At 44.0% G+C, this 13,415-nt stretch overlaps 1 protein-coding gene and 1 long non-coding RNA gene across 2 annotated transcripts in view; one reads left to right on the forward strand and one right to left on the reverse strand.

Moving 5' to 3' along the window:
- The window catches only part of EXOC4 (exocyst complex component 4), a 353,985-nt gene that overhangs the window by 98,981 nt on the left and 241,589 nt on the right, over nt 1–13,415 (reverse strand). The gene's annotated exons all lie outside the window — the stretch shown is intronic.
- LOC308595924 lies at nt 4,273–5,490 on the forward strand. Its single transcript, XR_014012220.1, has 3 exons — nt 4,273–4,426; nt 4,878–4,903; nt 5,281–5,490. It is a non-coding gene; the product is annotated as an uncharacterized lncRNA (long non-coding RNA).

Consider the following 13,415-nt stretch of genomic DNA (forward strand, 5'->3'; position numbering starts at 1 on the left):
GCCCTATGACTGTGCAGAAGTGGAGTTCGACTGGAAGAGATTTCTTTGGACTCAATGGTTCTGAATTTTAAAACTCCATGACAGGTAACAAACCTGGGAACAAGGTGTGGTGGGGACAGCACAATACCCTGCCTTGCTGCAAGGTACTCTTATCCCCAAGAGCACACAAGCAGCTTGAAAGAGACTGATTAAAGGGAGCCCCACTGGCTGGCATGCAAAAGGGAGTCTAGATTAATTGTCAAACTAACACTTCATATATTCATTGTTAATTTTACCAACTGATTTCTTTTCAGGGGGAAAGCCATTGGCAGGGTGGAGGAGAGGAAGAAGGGTGATTCTCCTGTCCTTCAAGTTTCTAGACATGTATTAGAAATGACAGCCTATGATTGCAGTAGACAACATCTAATTAACTGTCATTATAAAACACATGTCAAAGCCTGAGGCCTATGCTGGTTCTGCTGTCTAATTTAGCTCCAGAATATTAAAAAGGACCCTTTTTGTTGTGCCAAGCTGGTGAATGAATCTTGTTGTCTTATTAAACAACTTGTTCCTTTTGCACCCCTCCTCCTGCACCCCCTCCTCAAACTCTCTCCCTGCTGCTTGCATGAAGGGGGGGGCAGGCGGGTGATGGATATTTAAAACCACATCCATGCTGCTCCCAACTCTGCTGACTTGGAGGAGGATCACAGCGCAGATATGACATGAAAGGGGAAGCTGTCTGCAAAACTATTAGATGACTAATGAAACAATTATACCCAAACAGCCACCGCAACCGCTTACGGGGCTTATTTTCGCAGTACTGCACAGCACGGTTAGACCTTACTTCTCCTCTGTTATTAATTAGGAGAAAGGGGACGCTAATCAATCTCTGTCTCTGTTCAAGTGGCTGGTAGGACTGGGAACTGTTTCACATTTCAATTACCAATCCATTTCACCCTCTTCTCTTGCTGGATGAGGTCACCCAGAACGCTGACCAATCCCGCTGCCACCCTGGGAGGTAGCGGTGAGAGGAGGAACCGCAAGTTCCAGAACAGTCGCTCAATTACCCAGCATGCCTTGGGGCTCACTTCCACGGGAAGTGGAAATGAAGTAACTACTAAATGGGACAACCGGTCTCCTGTTTTGCCTCCTGCAGCTGCTCCATTGGAATATACTGTGATGGTGAAACAGGGGTGGAGAAGTAAGCTTTACTGCGATTTTGCAGCCCACAACTGATCAGCCACAGAGCTTTAAAGCGCTGAGCTGTGCCTAGGAAGTGTGGTACAAAAGGTAGTCAGGATGAGCCCTAACTTTCTGCTGGTTCAGTAGAAGGGAGCCCTGCATCTCCCAAACTGAGGGGAGGTCTAGAAGAGAACAAGGCTCTCAAGCTGTCTGTTTCCCTTCCTTCCTTCCTTCCTTCCTTCCTTCCTTCCTTCCTTCCTTCCTTCCTTCCCTCCCTCCCTCCCTCCCTCCCTCCCTCCCTCAATGCTCTTCTTCTTCCTAAGGCCATATCTGCTTTCCCCTTTCACTACTCCCTTTTCAATCTGGAGATTTTCTTCCTTTGCCAGGCAAGTTTAATTGTGCAGCAACAGTTTCTGCTCTTCCAACACAGACCATAGCATTCCAACCACCATCTCCAAGCCCCAATCTGCAGTAATCAACACCATGTCACTGGTGTCTCCTCAAACTCGGAGACTGCTCCTGTCTATGCCACACTCACCCTGCTTATGTGCCAATCCCATGCCAAAGGGCCAACAACATATTTCCATTATTCCCTGCAACAGTTTCTACAAAACTTTACCTGGCTTTTCCTTTGAAGAACCTAAGGTTACAGAATTTTCCTTCCCCAATCTCATCCACACAACGATGGGTGGAAGGGCAGGCTGAGAAGGTCCAACAGACCAATGGTCCCCCATAATTTTTTTGGTTAAGCAGGGATTTGACCTTCAGTCTCCTTAGTCTAAGTCTTACCCCAGCAGCACCACACTGGGTCTCCTTATACAGCTGGGTGCTGTACAAAACAGAGATGTAACTTAGGGCTTATCCATACTTACCTTTCTTCTGCTCTTTCCAGGCATAGTTTGTGCTTTATAGCTCCATGTCTGAGCAACCCCCCCTTTTTTTTTGCTCCAGAGCTTTCCCTGTAAAAACCTGCTCTTTAAAGCTCAATCAGAGCAAATGTCACTCCGCTGAAAGTCCAAATTGATGTTTGCTCCAATTGAGCTCCAAAGAGCAGATTTTTGCAGTGAAAGCTCTAGGGCAAAAAAGAAGAAAAAAGAAAGAAATGCTTGGACATGAAGCTTTCAAGCACAGACCTGGGCCTGGAAAGAGCAGGGAAAGTGGTATGTGTGGATCACCCCTTAGTCCCTATCCAAAGGCTTGCAACCTACAACCAACAGACAAGATGGGAGTGGTGGGAGAGTACTGGGAATGACATAGATGGTGGGTGGAGAAATAGAGGAGTCAGGAGTTGTACACTGCTTAGAGGTTGTAGTACAGTCAAGTGTTGCATACATTGTGTTAAACACAAAATAAAAATATAGGAGAGTCAAATAGAGGGACAGCAGCTGTGGCAGAGAGACTGAGAGGGGTAGATGCACAGAAGCAAAGAAAAGCTGACAAAGGAGGATGGGATAATACAAACATAGCAAAGTGAGTATGAGAAAATGTCTTCTCTAAATCACCTGGAAAGGGAGGCATGGCAAGGTGGAAGATCAGCATGAAGGAGCTGAGATAGGAGATGACCAGAATGTCAATAAGGCTCTTAGTATATGTGTAGAAAAGAAAGAATATAACATGGAAGAGGGAAAAGCACCAGGATTTTGTTACCACAAACGACCAACTAGGCATATACCACTTCTAACAATGTTAAAAGAATGGAATTAACACCATCAACAAATCAAATGTTTTGAAATATAACAGTCAAAATATTTATGCTTCTTCATATGATTTTAAAATCTGCATTACAATATGAGGTTCCCAAGGTGGAGAAGAAGAATACGATCCACATAGCCATAAAATAACCATAAAATTGACAGCAAAAGGAATAAAATGACAATTTCAAACCACAGCGACGATAAGCAATTGCAACTCTAACTGGGATTGGACAGTTGTGATCCAGGTCCGGGTAACCGCCTCTTTAGACTACAGTACTCTAAGGTGCATGGAAAAGCCCTTTTGTTGAGATTCCACAGCATAATAAAAATAACTTTGTGCAAGTGTAGATGCTGCTGCAATACTTTTATATTTGAATGTATTGTTCAGATTATATATTTCCCTATGTTTTATATATGCTGTAAGCCAGAGTGGCTGGGGAAACCAAGCCAGATGGGTGGGGTATAACTAAATCATCATCATCATCATCATCATCATCATCATCATCATCATCATCAAAGGAAAAGTCTGTAATGGGACAACAGGCAGCTATCTTATTTGATTTTCTGAGCAACAAGAGGGATCCAATAATTTCTGTTAGTTCAAACTCTGTGTTTGAAACCCTAGATAGTTTAGAGTGAATTTTGCTCACATTAAAGAGCAGCAGCACATTTTTGGACAAAAATGATATAACCACTCTTTAAGTGCACGAACTCAGTAAATTAACTCGGAAGCATGCCGCTTTTCTGAGAAGAAGTAAACTGCTGATTGTAGTAAGCAAATAATAATTAACACTAGTACATACAGCACTAATTAACAAGGAATTCAATTAAACTACTATGCCAACATAACAAGATGCACGACAAAGTAATTGTGGTTTGTCATGTTGGCATATTCTTATGCTACTTCAAAGTTTGCTTTGTTCTATGGGTCTTGCAATGTGAACTCTGAGGAAACGTTTAAGAAATTGAAAGCAGGCTTAACATGGCACATCCAAAACTCACAAAGACACATACGCTAAAGGAGAAAAAGGAGGAGGAACATATTAATGCAAGAACAGCCTGGTGGATCAGGGTTCTACCCCAGGACATATACTGCCCACGGGGGCTGGATTAAATCAACCGGCGGGCCGAATTAGGCCCCCAAAACAGACTTTGGACATGGCTAAAATAGGGGGTCGTCTTATACATGGGAAGTGCCAGGAGGGGGTGTGGGATTAGTTGAAGCCGCAAACCGGAGGTGGTTTGCAGCGTGTTATTGGTGTCTGCTGCAAGGGGTGGTGTTGATTGGGTGTTGCTGCGGCAATTGGACAGGCAATAGGCTGCTTCTGCCAGCTTTGGGACAGACGTTAGGAAGCTCAACAACTCTGGGAAATCTCCTCCCATTTTCTTAATTTTTAGTCCCCCCAAATAGGGGGCGTCTTATACACAGAAAAGTACAGTAGTATCCAGAAGCATTACTGCCTCCAACTGTACTAGCCATCATGGCTAGTAGCCATCAATAGCCAAATTTGTTTAATTGCTCTTCTAAAACCATCCAAGTTGGTGGCCATCACTGCCTCCTGGGGGAATAAGTGTTGTAATATGAGAGCTCACCAGCTGCAAACCAGCTGCACATTGTTTACACCATGTGATTCTTATGATGTGAGTGAGCGTGAGACAGGATGTTCTTCGCTCTTCTCAAGGTTGTGTTCTCAGTGTAACTTGAGACCTTCCTGTTGTTGCTGCAAAGGAGGAGTGAGAGAGTTGTACGGAGGTTTCTGAGAGAGCAGACATGTTTTGTACAGTGTACAGTCCGGGAATAAAGTAGAATGAGTCAGACTACTTTCAGACTGTCTTTTTTCTTCTGCTGAGATGCAAGGGGAAAGGGAGTGTGCATCTCTCAAAAGGGAGGTGTCGCTTATTGTTGATCTCCCTGGACTGACCGAAGACTAGCCAGGGGCAGATCACCGGCAACAGGCCCCAGTGCCTGGGGAGAGGAGCCAGCTTTTCCCGAGGGGGGCGTTCACCAACAAGTGGTAGCAGACACTTTCTTTTATTTGTCGTATATCGTCCAACATTCAGTTTCACTGGACGGCCACAAGTTCTAGTGTTATGAGAGAGGAAGAAAATCCTTTCTCTATTCACGTTCTCTTTGCCGTTCATAGTTCTATAACTTTTTAAACATTTCATTTCTTGCGCCCCTTTTCTCCAAGCTCAAAATACCCACATGCTGCAACCTTTTCTCATATGAGAGTCGCTCCATCCCCTTTTGGGGGCCCTTTTCTGACCCTTTCCCAGCTTCACAACATCCTTTTTGAGGTGAGGCGACCATAAATGTACACAGTACTCCAAAAGTGGCAGCACCATGGATTTTTTATAATGGCGGTATGATATTGGCAGTTTTATATTCAATTCCTTTCCTAAAGGGGGGAGGGGAGAGACACAGGTTCCTTTATGGAAGGTGGCTTCAGAATACCTTTAAGTTTCTCAGGCATGAACAGCAGGTACTTAAGAATGTCATAAATAAACATATTGTACTGTTTCATCTGCGTTCCAGATTAGAGAGAGAGGAAGGGAGAAAGGAAGTTGTCAAGAAATTTAACAAATCAAAATATAAAAAGACAGGCTGTTCTGGGTGTCAGCATTACCACACTGTCTCTTTGATATTGTCTCTTCTCAAAAATAGCAGGGAAGGGAAGAGGTGCCCTAATCTTCAGTCAAACTGGGAGGTGAATGAAATGTGTAAAAAGTGCACTAAAATTTTAAAAAAGGCATTGTGTTTGGAAAGAGGCAGTGACCAGTAAGGAAAAGGAATTGTTAAAAACGAGAAAAGAAGCAGACATCCCGGCTACTTGTTTTTGTTTCATTTGTTCTGATGTAACTGCGCTACTCCAACAAACTATTTTTGTCTTTCCTTGACTAAAACGATGACTCCCCCACAGATGAAATTCTGAAAAATCTGTTGGCTATATTTCATAGTTTTTAAATTAGTGGTACAAGCAAGTGGTACAAGAAAATGGAGCCCTCAAGTCTTGTGTCAAAGATGTTTTAAGGTCAACTTCTTAATTAGTAGCACTTAATTAGACAACAGATTGATTTGAGCATCGCCAGAAAACAGACACTTTGCTCAGCCAGTTAAGTGTTGAACGTTCAGAGTGTAGGTGCTGGAATTGTCTCTCCCTCCCCACCCCCAAGAAATGTTGAAGCAAAGAGACTGAATTCCCCCTTTAAACACAAATAATGAGTTGCTTTTGAATATTTCTGTTACTAGCATTTCCTTGTTAAGGACTGGCATACATACTTTGCGTTTGCTTTCTGAAGAAAAATCAAAATAATATGAAACAGTAAAACCTTAAAAGAAATGGTTCACACAAACGGTTTTGAAAATGCAGGAGGAAATTCTAAAGTAAAGGGGCCTCCAACAAAACGCTTCTCCTACAAACCTAATTTGGCGTGTGGATGTTAAACTTAAGAGGGTGATCCTACTGGGGTTTGGAGGCAACAATGGGTCATAAGAACTGAGGCAGACTCTAAGGAATGCTGGGTCCCAGATGCTTAGGAATTTATAGGTCAATCAGCACATTGGAATTGTGCCCAGGAGACAATGTGGAACCAGTCCAGGTGCGAGAACCTTGAGCTATGTTTTCCCGGCAATCCATCCCCATCAGGAAGTGGGCTCAGCATCATCCGCCAGCTGAAACATCATTAAGAGTAGCACCCTTTACAATAGCTCACCCTGGCTTTAAACAAAAACCTGAATTTGCAAGTGACCTGGGAAAGCAGGTATGTGCCCCTTGCTTCCCTTCCTCAGGGAGGTGACCAAGAGTTCCTAGGAATGAGAGAGCTCTCCCAGGTTTGTGGACTGGCTAACAGCGAGAGTGAGGAAGGGTCTGGCTGGCAGGAGACAAAACACTTGGGAAAGATTAGAAGTCTGTTTGCTGTTATTGTTTAGTCATTTAGTTGTGTCCGACTCTTCGTGACCCCCTGGACCAGAACACGCCAGGCACTTCTGTCCTCCACTGCCTCCCGCAGTTTGGTCAAACTCATACTGGTAGCTTCGAGAACACCATCCAACCATCTCGTCCTCTGTCGTCCCCTTCTCCTTGTGCCCTCCATCTTTCCCAACATCAGGGTCTTTTCCAGGGAGTCTTCTCTTCTCATGAGGTGGCCAAAATCTTGGAGCCTCAGCTTCAGGATCTGTCCTTCCAGTGAGCACTCAGGGCTGATTTCCTTAAGAATGGATAGGTTTGATCTTCTTGCAGTCCATGGGACTCTCAAGAGTCTCCTCCAGCACCATAATTCAAAAGCATCAATTCTTCGGCAATCAGCCTTCTTTATGGTCCAGCTCTCACTTCCATACATCACTACTGGGAAAACCATAGCTTGAACTGTATGGACCTTTGTTGGCAAGGTGATGTCTCTGCTTTTTAAGATGCTGTCTAGGTTTGTCATTGCTTTTCTCCCAAGAAGCAGGCGTCTTTTAATTTCGTGGCTGCTGTCACCATCTGCAGTGATCATGGAGCCCAAGAAAGTAAAATCTCTCACTGCCTCAATTTCTTCCCCTTCTATTTGCCAGGAGGTGATGGGCCCAGTGGCCATGAGCTTTGTTTTTTTGATGTTGAGCTTCAGACCATATTTTGCGCTCTCCTCTTTCACCCTCAATAAAAGGTTCTTTAATTCCTCCTCACTTTCTGCCATCAGAAGGCTGTTGGGGTGTGTGTGTGTGAAGAGATGCAACACGGGTTGCATGTGGGGCTGCTCAAGGGGGAGACCTGAGTGCTCAGTGGGATGCAGCCGTGTGGAGATTTTATCAGGCAGCTCCTGGGTCACCTCCACAGGAGAGAAAATGCTGTCTGTGGAGCTAATCTCTCCCACGCTATCTCGCTGCAATAAGCATTCTAGGGGCTAATTAAATCAATTCATCTGTGCGGTGCTTGGACATCTCTTGAAATGCTCGTTGGGGCTTCTCTTCTAACTCACAGGCTGTCCCCGTGAGCTTCGGAGGTAAACAAGTGCCTCCACAGTAGCAGCAAAATGCTAATTTTACTCGTGGAATGCTCAGCAGCCAGCAAAGGCCGAAGCCCCAAAGATGCATTGTTCATGCTGAGCTCTCTGCTCATTTTCAGCCTCAGGCTATGTACCAGCATTGCACAATGAGCTCCCTATGATTATTTGCATTGTTTATTATTTCAAGTGTGATATTGCCTGAGGGGCTTTTAGGTGTACAGAGCTTTAATTTTTCTCATCATTTCTTGGCACCAGGTAGGAAAATTGGCTCTTGCATCCTCGCCGCATTTGCAAAGCATTTCACAAGCCGTAGCTATAAATAAACCTCTTTCTAATGTGCCTTCAATGGCAAACTGCCTTTTCTGGAGGCATCTTTGGCACCTCTCTGCAAAGCCATACAGCACCATTATGGCACATCAACAATGCCTGCATAGGAAGTGCTGGTGCAACTATTTTTAATTGAACCATTTACAGTTAGTTGTATCAGGGATGTGCAAAGGTTGCAGGTGGAATTTTGGCATCAGAGGTGGAGGGGCCATCATCCCTCACTTTTTTCTTAGAGATTATTAACTTCATAGGTGGGACCTTCCAGCTGGAAGACAAGGCCCTTTTCTTAATTCTGTTGGCTGCCTTTACGGCATTGCTAGGGGTGCCTTTTGCTGCAGGTCTTGGAGTGCCCCCCGCTACAGCACCAGTTGTGTGCAACGGGGAACCTTCCAATTGTTCAGCTGCCACGGCTAGAGACATAATGCACCTAGAAGCGATGTCCACCACTACTGGAACCCACAAAATACCTGAGTAAAATGGCAGGTTTTTGTTTTTGTGTTTCTTTAAAAAATTATTATTATTATTATTATTATTATTATTATTATTATTATTATTATTATTATTACTTTGCAATCAAAAGATTTGGGCTAAGGACAGAACCAGCCAACCTAATTGTGCACAAACACTAAAACTGCAAAAGAGGAATAACAGTTAGCACACATCCTTAATCATGGGCTCCTGCTATAAAGAACAGGGGGAGGGGTGTGAACATGACCGCCATGCGGCATGACATAACCCCCCCCCCAACCAGAAAAACTGAAAGCCATGCTACTAAGATTTTTCAGTGGGTGGCTGACATGCGGCCTACCACCAGGGCGCCCTCCGCCCTCTCGGGCCTGGAAGGAAAAACAGCAAAAGAGGCTTGAGCCAAGGAGTCAGCCTCTTTTCTTTTGGCCTTGGGCCCACCCCCGGCTGGCCGTCCTCCCTGGCCGAGGGCAGGTCAAAGGCCGGCTCAAGCAGGTGGGTGGCACCCGCCCAGGTGAGCCCCACTCGGTGCCGCAAACCCCGCCCACCTGTGGGGAAGGGAGGGCGGATATTATCAGCAGATACCCTACCCTGGCCTGAAAGAGCAGGTTTCTGTGACAAATTTGTCTGTCTGTCTGAAGTGTGGCTTCCAGTGGCATAGGGTGTATGGCTGTTAACCAGTAGGTTGATGGTTTGAGCCCACCCAGGGATGGCTGTGGGCAGGATTCCTGAATTGCAGGGGTTGGACGAGGCGACCCTCAGCCATCCCAATTCTATGATTCCAAGTTCTAATTCCACAACTCTTCTTCTAAAGTGGCCAATTGCTTCTTGTAAGTAGCCCTCAATTCTGCTTTTCTTTGAGGGTTGAGGAAGCGCATGAATGTTTTTATTCACAGTCACACTACATTATGAGTTTGTAGTCCTAAGATTGAATAAGCACCTGCATGGTTTTGCGCATGCATGTCTTGTGGAATTCCATGAGATAAGGTACAAAGATTTCAAGAGAGGCATACAATTTTTTTAAAAAACTTCTCCTGATTAAAGATACAGTGGTACCTCTGGTTGCAAACGGGATCCGTTCCAGAGGCCCATTCGCAACATGAATAGAATGCAACCCGCAGCAGCATGTCTGCACACGCGCAGGTTGCGATTCGCCATTTCTGAGCATGCGTGTGACGTCATTTTGCGCATCTGCGCACGAGCAAGTGGCGAAAGCGGGAAGTAACCCTTTCCGGTACTTCTGGGTCGCTGTGGGACGCAACCTGAAAAAACTTATCATGAAGCAAACGTAACATGAGGTACTGAAAGTATTCAGTGATCCCTGCAGCAGAACTGGAAAAAATATTATGATGACTTACTAGAAGAATGCTCAAAGGAATAAAAAAATATATTTACCGACATAACAGCTACATCTGATTGGTGTAATGTCTTCCCCTGTCATTGCCTGCCCCCCTTTGAGTCTAAAAGGTAAAAATGAGTTTCTTTCCTATGAAGGTAGTCATCCAACACTGGACAACCTGGGTAACACTTGTGACTTGTACCCCACATTTGGAAGCCTTCTTTAGGATTGTTTATTGCAGATTATTTAGACAGCAATCACACTGTTTATTTTAAAACTACCTTTCTGAGTCTCCTTCATTCATTTATTTTAACTTTAAATTACTTTCCTGCAACTCATTCTCATGGCCATATGTTTTTTTTCTCTGCCCTTTTCCAACAGATGATGAGCACAGGGCAGTCTTCACAGAAAGTTCACTTTAAGACTTACTGTATCATTGCAAGGACCAATTCATTTAGAAATGTTAAAAAGCTGTGCAGGTAATGTGAGAACTCAACAACAAGCAAACAGGCAATGCTACTCAACCTTCAACCAGGCTTTTGGCTGTTAAACAAACTATGGCCTTTAAAATGTGTGGTTGTTGTTGTTATGTTATGAATTTTTTGTTTTTATGCTGTAAACCATCAAATAAAGTGTGGTGTATAAATTTAATAAATAATGATGATGGTAATTCACACTACAATTATCAGTTCCGGCCACTAAAAACTCAGATCACCTCCAAACATGATAAAATCAAAAACTGTTTTGAAAAAACTGTCCTAGCAACCAGCAAATCAGACCCAGAACATGGTTTCAACCTACAACCTTTGGACGAAGGATAACTTTCCATCCACATTTGAAGTAGCTAGAGTCAAAGAGCTTTTGACCACCCCCCAAACATTTACTGATGGGGAAGAACGCCTCATCTTGAGATTCAGGAGAAATAAATAAGGCTAGGGGCTGAGGCTGTTGCAATCCTACAGGTGAGCCAAGAATCCCAGAATTGTTTTTATCAACTGCAGAATGTGTGGTTTTCATGTTCACCAAGGGACGTCAGCTCAAATCCCTTGCTAGGCTGGCTTCGCCCTTCTCAAACTTCAGAAGTGAAAATCACTTTGTAAATTCCTCTTTTGCCTAGAAATCTGATGAGCGGATTTTTAAACCTCGTGTCACAAGAGAATTTCTCTTGCTCTGTGCCTCTGCCAACATTGGGCATCGCTTACAAAATCCTCCCGGTACCTGTCAAACTTCTGAACCACAGAAGCAGCAAGCAGAGTGAGGGGCTGAATGAAAATGGGAAGCCTCAAGCCTAAACCCATTTACTGCTGTTCCTCTCATTTCTCCTCCTCCTCTTCCAAAAAGAGGGGGGAAAGGCAACTGGAGAAAACCTCTGAGCTGCTTAACCACAGCTCTAAAATACCGTTGTGTTCAATGACTGTCTTTCAGTATCAAAATCTTTTCCCGGCCCTAATCTAATTCTGGAGTTGGGATTTTGCTATCTTTCTGTGAAAGACACTCATCCCAGAAGACTAGCCTCATCTGCACTAAGCCAGGATGTTAGTGCTTGCTTATCCTCTCTCTTGCACAAGGCAAAAACCACTTAATACACAATTTAGCACAAATACGCTTTAAGAAAAACCACCAGAAGGATGCAAGGAATGTGCATCCTTTCTTCTTCTTTTTAAAAGCAAGAATATACTATACAGCTGCATTAAGCTGAAAGAGCCGCTTTAGGTTCTATTGTTTTTTAAAGATGCTAACAATACCATCAGCACAGTTAAATAATACTTTAAATAAAGCTAGAGATATTGGTGGTAATACCCCAGTCATACACCAACATACATAATCAGTGCCGGATTTACGTATAAGCTAAACAAGCTATAGTTTAGGGCCCCACTCCCCCCCCCCATTTCACTATTAATATACTTAATTGTATTTCAGTTCAACTTTGATAAAATACATATTTTGTTATGTGCAAATGGCTTTAGATACCTATTAGGTCCATAAATATATCGCATATATTCAACACAAAAAACAGCGACAATATGTTGATGACAAAGGACAACTGGACATATAAAGGGTCCCATTACCTTCAGTAGCTTAGGGCCTCATCAAACCTAAATCCAGTCCTATACATCATAACTGAGAAGAATTTGCAGCAAAAATTAGGGGTTCATGCTCTGCAGAGCTCTCAGTTTGTAGGGTTAAACCACAGGCCCTAGGACTTGCTGATCAGAAGGTTGGCAGTTCAAACCCCGCGATGGGGTGAGCTCCCACTGCTTGGTCCTTGCTCCTGCCAACCTAGCAGTTTGAAAGCACGTCAAAGTGTAAGTAGATAAATAGGTACCGCTCCGGTGGGAAGGTAAATGGTGTTTCCATGCGCTGCTCTGGATCACCAGAAGCGGCTTAGTCATGCTGGCCACATGACCCGGAAGCTGTAAAGCGAGATGAGCGCCACAACCCCAGAGTTGGCCACGACTGGACCTAATGGTCAGGGGTCCCTTTACTTTTACCCCGTTATTTAGCCTGCCAGCAAAAGTCACTAGGTTGGCAAGGTGCTAGGCTCTCTCAGTGGTGGCCCCAGATCTTTGGATCTCCCTCCCAAACTCATCACCTTATTCAAGTCTGTGTTTGCATGAATTATGCTGCACTTGGAAAACAAATATTTAGCTGCTCTGGGCATATGTGAGAATTTCACAATTTTAAGTTCCTGTGTTTTAACGTCTTATAAGTCGCCTGTGCGCTGAAGGGCAGGTTTCAAATAAACAGATAAATAACTTGTAAGCCACTCTGGGTTCCTTGGAGGGAGGGTGGGATAAAAATGTAATAATAATAATCTCCCAATCCAACCTAGCACTTTCGAGAAATCTGGAGAGGAAAAGCTGTAACCTATTATTGGCCTCTTGTTTTATTTTGGTGATTCCTCCCCCTCCCTGCACCATCATGCCCCAGATATTTAGCTAATTGGAACTGCATATTTCCAGCATAAGTCTTTGGCTGTAATTTGGTGCAGCTGTTTTAGGGCTCTAAGTAGGAATCTGAAATGATTTAATTATAATGCGCAGGCATCAGGAACGGCAAGGCAATTACAAATAACAACCATAGAAATGCTAATAGAGCTTTGTTAGGGAGGAGGAAGACAAGAGACTGTTTCAATGTGAGCAATTACAAGGGCCCGCTGTATGCTGGAAAATGAACTGGCCTTCAAAACATTTTGACGGTTTCATTTGTACATAAAATAAAAGGTCTACGAAGGGGGCTGCCTGACAAATCGGGACAGTGGTGGTAAAGGAGGCGGGATATCCCTCATGTGAGAAACATGCAAAAGAACAGAGTCACGTTGTGCCATTTGCACATGAAAGTCAGCATGGCTGTACTGTCTGCCACACTCATGTTCAACATGCGCTTTAGTCCTCAGTGTGGATCAGGCCTGCTGTGTTTCAAGCTGCAGTTCAGGCAACTCA

This window comes from Podarcis bocagei (assembly GCF_964188305.1).
Source record: "Podarcis bocagei genome assembly, chromosome: 10".
Lineage (NCBI taxonomy): Eukaryota > Metazoa > Chordata > Lepidosauria > Squamata > Lacertidae > Podarcis > Podarcis bocagei.